Source organism: Ixodes scapularis, unplaced genomic scaffold, assembly GCF_016920785.2.
Source record: "Ixodes scapularis isolate PalLabHiFi unplaced genomic scaffold, ASM1692078v2 PGA_scaffold12__126_contigs__length_90152505, whole genome shotgun sequence".
In the NCBI taxonomy this organism is placed as follows: Eukaryota; Metazoa; Arthropoda; class Arachnida; order Ixodida; family Ixodidae; genus Ixodes; species Ixodes scapularis.
In genome coordinates, this window is record NW_024609838.1 from 60,280,307 (window position 1) to 60,288,905 (window position 8,599).

The 8,599-nt window shown below is 51.7% G+C and overlaps 1 pseudogene; it reads right to left on the reverse strand.

The window, feature by feature from the left end:
* Positions 1 to 6,349: 6,349 nt before the first annotated feature.
* Positions 6,350 to 7,445, reverse strand: LOC115331274 (annotated as a pseudogene).
* Between the last annotated feature and the right edge of the window lie 1,154 nt (positions 7,446 to 8,599).

Here is an 8,599-nt window from a genome sequence, read left to right on the forward strand (position 1 = left end):
TGGTTGGCGGTGGGAAACGCCTGTCTCACGACGCATCGAGGATTCGCCGGTCCACTAAAAGGGGACGGACCAACGAGTAACTTGGATTAGAAACTCAGGGAGTGAGTTTAGTTCGTGCTGGGGCTCGAGAGCTGCCGCTCCGTAATCGAGTCAGGTCGTGGGATTCCGAGGGACCTCTGTCCCCGTAATCGGGACGTAATCCCACGAGCCAGCCAACTCCCGAGCTTGGATAAGCTAACACCCGACCACCTCCTTCCCGACCCCGTACAGGGGAAGTTATCATTTCGCAGTATTGTTTATCTTTGTATTTTCATTCTCTACCAAAGTATTAAATTGTCTATTGAAAAGTAATCCCCAAATTCAACTGAATTAGTCGTCGACGGCTAAGGGAAGCAACTTCGTCTCCGACAAGACCCGCCCAGCTTCCCACAACGAAGCCCGTCACCCCATCCGGACCTGGCAGTCCGGACGGCGCAAGGTGACCGAGCAACGAAAGAACCCGTACTGGCGCAGTCGACAGGATTGGCTTCGACGACATTAAAATTCAAGAAACATCATCGAGCGGCAACAGAACGACTACCGCAGAGAGCCCACGCATCAGAGACCGACTAGCGTTAAGGGAGCCCACTGTCACCCCGTTCCATCCAGTCCAAGGGAGACTCCGCGGCGCCGGTGAGTGGAACCTTCACGTTCCTTTGGTGTGAGCGCAGACGTAGGAGTCAGTCGGCAGGAAAGGATGAAGAAATCAGGGGTTAAGGTGAAAACTGCGGAAAAGGACAAAGGGACCGACGAGGGGCGGAAGGGTCAGAAAGTCGGTCCGCCGACGAGCGCGCTGCCCATGCGCACGCGGAAGCCATGCGGCGCATGGAGCACGAGCACGAAATTGCCATATTAAAACTCAAGCTTGAGAGCGAGGAAAGAATCGCGGCAATGCGTGGACCGAGCTACCGCGACGACGGGAATGGGCAGGCTGGACCCTGTTTCGCAATGCGCGAAACTTCTTAAAAGCCAGAAACTGCCACCTGACGCGGAAGTTCCTGTTTCGTTCGACGGTGTCGAAAAGGTGTTCGCGGCCTATGGAGTGCCGAATGAGAGCCGAGTACATCTGATAATGCCGGCGTTGTCAGAAAGAGTGAAATATCTTTTTACGAGGTTATCTGCGGAGGAGATAGCTAGTGTAGTAATCTCCTCTACACGGCGGTACGAAAGGAGAGGACGCTAACAGCACTCACATGATGTGGCCGGGTAGGAAGCCGCGGCCCCGCGCGTTCGGGGCTTACGAAGAATGAGACAAAGACATGTTGCCTGCTGGGTGTCCCGTAGTTCTCTGACGTCGCTGAAGGACGGCGGCTCTTTTATTAACATATGTCACGTGACATCATAGATGCATAAACACACATAACAACAAGATAAGACAACCCGATAAACTCACCATCAAAGCATACTAAACAGAACACACGTTGCGCCATCTGGTGGCAAAATCACTTATCACAGATCACTACACACTTCCCTCCTTAAAATTTTTAAAAACGGAGGGAAACAAAGCACAAAACACAATTCGAATTTCACCACAATAAAGACAACGCTTTCCCCTTGTCTGTTAAAAAAATTGTAACATATGGAACCGGGTATCGGCTCACAGCGGCGTTCCTGGCAATGAGACGGCAGATCGTCTGATCGACGCTGAGCAGTACCGTAGCTCTTTCATCCATGTCGCCACAGTATGACAAAAACCATGGACAGTTTCTACATCAGATACAAAAACAGTCTCCGATTCCCTATAGCCTACCTCGAGTTGCTACAGATTTGGACTGAAGTTTGTTTGCCTTTGTTTTCCTGTTTTGATGTCCATGACACAGGTGTAGTGTATGTTAGTAATTGTTAGTGGTTAGGTGTTGTCAAGAGTTGGTGTTTGTCATGGACATCTTTTTACCTTGGCCAAGGATACCTAAAGCATTTTCATTATTACATGCTATGACATAGTGCTATGTAAGGATGCAAAACAAAGACTCATTGAAGACATTTGGAGGAATATAAGAAACACATGAAAAGACATCTCCAAAAACAAGCTCTTGGACCTGAAGACTACACTCCACACGGGAACTCCAAACAGTCTCCAAAACAACAACTATGCGTTAAACAATGTCGATAAATGAATTCTGTTCACTTTCCATATTTGAGTCATCTGAAGAAATGAAAGACATGACATAGTCTTTCAACTTTGCTGGGAGACGTTTCTTTCGTTGTGGTCGTAGGGGAGTACTAGTAGCCAATGGGGTTGCCAAAGTCACTGACGGCTGGGATACGAAAAAAAAATCACGGCTTGAAGGGTCGCACTGCACAACCACTGGGTCACAGGGTACCTCCACCTGCTGGGGAGCCCAACTTGGTTCGCCAGGACTTGGTTCCTCTGGGGAAGCAGGCTGCACGGAATCTCCGAGCGCAGCCGGAGGCTCGGTGTCGGGCCACCAGGAACATCCAGGTTGCCCAGGCGTCGGCCCAGACTCGCCAGTCAGTGGAGATTGAGGAGGCCCAGGGTCAAAAGCACCGGGGACGAGCAGTGGCCCCCTGATCAGGAACTGTATGACTTTCAGGTATACTGTGTGGAATACTATCATTTTGATCTATATATGGTGCGAGGACATTTGGAAGCGGAAGTGAAGGAATACTATTGGAGAGTTCACGAAAATCTTCCTCGTCCGAGTAGATGTCGGAATCTCCCTCACGAGGCCGTGCAGACGCCTTCGTCAATTTACTGACATTCCAGGTCCTTCCATCATCGAGCCTGTACGTGGCTGACCCCAGCTGGGCTTCAACCCTTTTCGACTGTGTATACCTTGATTGAAGTTTGCCACGATGTGTGGGCTTGAACACGCGCACGGCTTGACCGGCGGAGAACTGTGGCCGTTTGGCAGCCTTCCGGTGATCCCAATATGACTTCATGTTTTGTTGATAACTTTGAACCCTCTCGGGGAGAAGAGCACGTTGTTGTAAAACGAAATCAGGAACCTGCCTTGTAGGCATCCCTTAGAGGTTTAGTTTAGACCGGTGGATCCGGCCATGCAATAAAAGTGAAGGGGCAAACCCCGTCGCAGGATGTACCGTACGGCGGTACGCTTCGAGATGGTCTCGAACAGCGTCTATAAGAGGACGGCCTTGAACTATAGCTGCCTGAAGGCACGTCTTGAGAACACGGTTAAATCTCTCCACCTGACCGTTACATTGTGGATGATACAAGGACGTTTTCAAATGTTTTATGCCATTTTCACGAAGGAAGTCTTGAAATTCTTCGGACATAAACTGTACCCCGTTGTCTGTAACAAGCTCACAGGGAAGTCCTTCATGGGCAAACACATTTCTCAAAAAGGAAATGACAGTTGAAGACGTTACTGCTGCGGCAGACTGCACCTCAGGCCACTTCGAATGATAGTCTATCAAGACAATAAAAAACCGTTGACTCTGTGGCGCCCTGTCGATAGGGCCTACGATATCGACAGCAAGTTTTTCCCAAGGCTGGTCGGGGAACTTTATAGGCTGCAACGGAGCGGGTGCGGCCTTTACAGGTTTATCAGTCGAATGACACACCGCACAATTTTCCACTTTTGTTTTGATGTCCTGGTTCATGCGGGCCGCCAATAGTGTTCACGTATGAGGCTTGTTGTTCGTGATATTCCTTGGTGTGTCTCGTGTGCAAGATGGATGATGTCACGGAGTGTTGATGGCGGCACGAGCCTTCCTCCACGGTACAAGATACTTTCATACAGTGAAAGTTGCTCACGCACTTGAAAGAACGGTCGTAAGTCGGTGTGGATGTCATTACCCTCCGGCCAGGACGTGGTAGTGTACCGGATTACAGATGGAAGGATAGTGTCATTAGCCGTAGCCTGTTGAAATGCGAGTTTGGACATGGGGACTGTGATGAGAGAAACGACCTCCTCGGTAAATTCCATACCATTCTCCGTGTCGTTAACGGGTAGCCGTGAAAAAGCATCGGCAACCAGGTTCGCAGATCCCTTCTGATATTCAATAGTGAAATTATAATTAAGCAGTCTGGCTGTCCACCGGGTGATCCTCAAAGGGCGGATCCCAGACCCCTTGCTAGAAAGCAGGGCGACTAGAGCTTGGTGGTCTGTTCGTATCACAAAGGACCGACCCCACAGATACACATGCCACCTCTCACAGGCCCACAAAAAGGCCAGCGCCTCCTTTTCACCTGTTGAATACCTCTGCTCGGCATCAGTCAACGAGCGCGAAGCGAAAGCGACAGGACGCAATTGACATCCGTACTGTTGTTGTAACACAGCCCCAAGACCATAGTTAGATGCATCCGTAGCCAAAACGATAGGAAGTGTTGGATCAAACATCGACAAAATCGGAGCACTTTTTATGGAAGCCTTTACATTTTGGAAACTGGCCTCGGCTTCCGGGGACCAGTGAAAGCGAACTCCTTTACGGAGAAGACGACGCATGGGCTCTACGACAGTTGAGCAATGAGGGATAAATTTACTGTAATATTCAACAAGTCCCAGAAATGCTTTCAGCTTTGCTGGTTCGGTAGGGGTTTCAAAATTCAGGACTGCATCTACCTTAGCGGAAAAGGGTGATAGTCCTTCCGCGGAAAGATGATGTCCCAGAAACGAAAGTTCTGTAACTCGAAAAACACCTTTACGATTTAGCTTCATCCCGGCTCGGGAGATACAAGAGAGGACCGGACGCAGATTCTCGTCGTGTTCTGCCTGCGTAGCACCGTAGACTATTATATCAACAAGGTAAAACTGGACTCCTTTGCAATCCTTCAGGATTTTTGACATGATGTTTTGAAACGCTGCAGGTGCCGAAGCCAACCCGAAACAAACGCGCTTGAATCTGAACAGTCCCTCATGCGTGATAAAAGCAGTGAGATCACGACTCACCGGGTCGGGACGAACTTGGTGGTAAGCGGACGCCAGGTCCAGCTTGGAGAAGCAACTGGCACCACGCAAGGAACCCAGTAGTTCATCGATGTGGGGTAGCGGGAAAGAATCGATGACTACCGCTTGATTTGGCGCACGGAGGTCAACACACATCCGGATACGTCCGTCAGTCCGCCGAACGACGACGATAGGTGAAACCCACTCGGAGGCATCCACTCTCTCGATCACACCTTCTCTCTCCAGTCTGAAAATCTCTTCCGAGACAGCATCCCTCAGGGTCATCGGAAGACGGCGCAGCTTGGACTGTACAGGTGGCACGTTGCAACGCTGCTTGATAGTATGGGTGGAATTCTTGACCAAACCCAAACCTGGACTAAAGAGATGTTCAAATTCTTCGAAACCTTTGGGCAACTTGGACTGATCTGGAAGAAAAGGACTTGAAACTTGAGATGCATTTGTATTTTCATGGTGTAGCAGTTGTGCTGTGATTTCATGTCTTGCATTCTCAGGACTTGTGTTTTCAGGAAGATGTGGTTGATGGAGCCCATGGCTCTCAGGATGGCGTCGCGGAATCGCGGCTGTCGACGAATCGTGGTCAAAGTCCGCGGGAACTTTCGGAGTGGTCTCTTCCGAGACCGATGACGATGTAGACACGTTGGCACCCGAAGGTACAAAAGAATATGACCGGGACCTTGCATCTCTGGATCCGGCCGCTTGGCGGTTTTGGCAGGACGTGATGGTGAACGGCCGTCGCTGCAGGGGGACCGCCGACTTCACATACTGCCGTGGAACTCCTCCTCCCTGAGCTGCATCAACATGTGAACAAACATAATCATTTTCATCTCCTGATAATCTCATGCGCAACGCTCGGACGGCGTCGACGCCAAGTAGCGATCGTCCAGTCCGGGTGACAAAAAACTCCAACGGTGCATAACGATCCTTAAAAACAACTTGAGCGGTGAAGCATCCAAGCACAGGGATAGTGTCTTGCATGTAGTGAACGAGAGTTTTCGAGGGCGGACATAGTCGAATGTCGGAACTCCGTTGTACTTCATTAAACTCTCGTTCATTCAGAATGGACACAAAAGAGCCAGTGTCGACAAGGAGACGAAGAGGGGTTGTATTTACCTTGATGTCAGCCATGAAGGCATCCCGACGATAAACACCTCTTGCTGCTTGCTCGGCCGACTCAACGGGGACGCTCGGCAGCATCTCCGGCACCGGGGGTGCTATGCTGCGCTCTTCGGACTCCCAGGAGACTTGGAAGAGGGAAGTGACGTCAACGACTAGAGCAAACGCAGATTGGATGTTGACAGAAGAAAACGAAATCAACACCCAATCTGCGCTTGCTGTGTCGTTGACGTCACTTCCCTCTCCCTAGTCTTCTGGGAGTCCAAAAAACGCAACATAGCACCCCAGGGATGGCCCAACAATGTTCACAGGATCGTTACCTCCTGACGGCACATTCCGTGAAAACGGTCGGGCAGCGAAGTAACGGCCGGAGCCCTGGCCACGGCTCGGGAACGACGTTCGCCGCGGGTCACTGACGAAGGCCGCCGACGGTGGGCGGCGACTCCGACAAACCACCGCAAAGTGGCCCGTCTTTCCACACAAAAAACATGCCACACCAGACGCTGGACACTCGTTGCGGTTGTGGCCGCGTCGACCACAGAAGTTGCAGGGAACACCAACTCCTTCATCTCCGTGCCTTGAAGGAGGAGGGTAGCGCAGACGCTGGGGTGGGTGGTGTTGTAAAGTCCGGGGCACGTGACTGAAAGTGAGGCCGGACCGGCCATCTTGCCACCGACTTCGGGAAGGAGCCGGCCATGGACCTCCATCTTGGACGTCCGGCGTTCCAATGGGCACGTGCGCAAAGACGCGCTCAACGGCTGCCGGCGCCGCACCGCTAGCACTGGGAGCTCGCAGGTTTAAGCTTTCTGTGGTGCGCGCAAGTTGCTCGTATTGCAGAGCGAGCTGAACGACACGGGTTAAAGTGGGTACCCCCGTCCCCACACACTCTCGAAGGATGCGGTCTTGGACCCGCTTAGAGTCCAACCCCTCCAAAAAGACCTCAGCAAGCCTCTCTTCCAAAGCGTTTCCATAAGAACAAAAAGACCCTTGGCGTCGCAGAGCGGTCAAGTACTCCGAGACGGTTTCTCCTGGGCGTTAGACGCGAGCGCGAAGCTTTTGGCGTTCCAGCGCGATACACCCAGAAAACTCAAAGTGCTTCTCGATAGCACTCAAAAAGACTTCAAAAACATCGCCTTCCTCGGAAACGGGAGTCTCATCGAGCTGAAAAGCGTCAACAATTCTCTGGCCCTCAGCCCCAAGCATGGAAAACAAGATCGCCTTTTTTCGACTAGGCGCAACACTGTCCAAGCCGGACGCCTCAAGGAACATCAAGAAAGCATGTTTCCACGTGGGCCATGCACGCTCGGGCTTGCCCGGAACTGGCAAGAAGTCGGGCGGTGATGAAACCGGCGCGAGCGCTGACGTGCCGGCAGCTACAGGAGGCTGTGTTCCATTATTCATTATATATATGTTGTAGAAGGTTGTAAGAAACGATGCAAAAACAGTGCAAACTCACATCTTACGTTGTCACGAGAAGCATGCTGAAGGGAAGCAGCTGTCAGGGCCCATTCTGACTAGCCATGGAAAGTGTTCCAAGTGAAACGAAATGGATCGAAGAAGAAAAAAAAATCGCGTCGGCTCTCACGGCCAGTGCACCGAGACGCGGAGAGAACTACGGTTAACCACCTCGTCGCCAAAATTTGTAGTAATCTCCTCTACACGGCGGTACGAAAGGAGAGGACGCTAACAGCACTCACATGATGTGGCCGGGTAGGAAGCCGCGGCCCCGCGCGTTCGGGGCTTACGAAGAATGAGACAAAGACATGTTGCCTGCTGGGTGTCCCGTAGTTCTCTGACGTCGCTGACGGACGGCGGCTCTTTTAATAACATATGTCACGTGACATCATAGATGCATAAACACACATAACAACAAGATAAGACAACACGATAAGCTCACCATCAAAGCATACTAAACAGAACACACGTTGCGCCATCTGGTGGCAAAATCACTTATCACAGATCACTACAGCTAGCTACGACACGGTCAAGGCCGCCGTCCTGGACGAGCTCCGACTCACCCCTGGCGAGTACCGGAAGCGGTTTGCCGGCGCGCGTAAGCAAAAAGACGAGGGGTGGGCGCAGTTCGCCTCGAGGACGGTGAGCTATTTCAGCTACTACCTGGAGGCGCGCAATGTAGAGAGTAAAGAGGACCTGATTCATCTGATGGTCGCAGACCAGGTGAAGTCGAGCCTCAGTGAGGAGTGTCTCCGGCACGTCACGCTGCGTGAGGAGACAAAGTGGCTGCAGCGCACGAGCTAGCTAAGGTGGTACAGATGTACGAGGAGGCAGAGAGAGACGGACGAACGGCGAGGGGCATAGAAGTCAGAGGCGACGGCTCGAAGCCAGAGACGGACGCTTCTAAGCAGAGCCCTCTTCGCACTTCGCCTCGTTGCTTTGGCTGTAACCAAAGCGGTTGTAACCAGAGCAAGACAAAACGGCTCGAAAGCCACTCGTACAGGGAGTGATGGTAGGGGACAGACCTGCCGTTTTGAGTTTCCCTCAACAGCCAACGGCTGCAGTAGATAAGAATGACAAGTGGGGACCCAGAAGTTCAG